The sequence below is a fragment of the Elephantulus edwardii genome, unplaced genomic scaffold, assembly GCF_000299155.1.
Source record: "Elephantulus edwardii isolate Elephantulus edwardi_28Jun2011 unplaced genomic scaffold, EleEdw1.0 scaffold00005, whole genome shotgun sequence".
NCBI lineage: Eukaryota > Metazoa > Chordata > Mammalia > Macroscelidea > Macroscelididae > Elephantulus > Elephantulus edwardii.
The window spans coordinates 25,137,837-25,138,338 of record NW_006399755.1 but is presented as its reverse complement, the minus strand read 5'-3'; positions in this window follow the sequence as shown (position 1 = coordinate 25,138,338).

Genomic DNA, 502 nt, shown 5'->3' with positions numbered 1-502 from the left:
TCTGTTGATTTTTTTTTAATTACAAACAATGGAGAATTTTAAGGACTAGCTATTCTTTGCTACTAATTACTATTAAATCAATTAGCTTAAAGCTTTTACATTTTTTTTGTGTTAAGAGCTACTGCTCTACTCCCTCCCCTATAATGATCATGGCACTTATGCTTTGGAAAAGCTGCCTTTTTTAGCACTTTAGAAAGTCTAATTTTTTGGATTTTACAGGGTGTCAATCAAAGACAGTTGACTTCCATGGCACATCCTTTTATAACTTTTATTCTTTACATCTACCCTGGGAACTAAGTGCAAATAAGCTTTTAAACTTGTAGGTCACCTTATCTATGCAGATGCTCGAGTGTTTATCTTTAGCATTCCAACTACCAAAGGTAAATAGACTAGCTAGCTTTATGAATGCCAAATGCAGTTTATTTTAAATCTTTTTACTAATTTAGAGATTTTATCTTTTGAAAAATTTTCAGCTGCAGCTTCTAATTTATTTATTTAACTT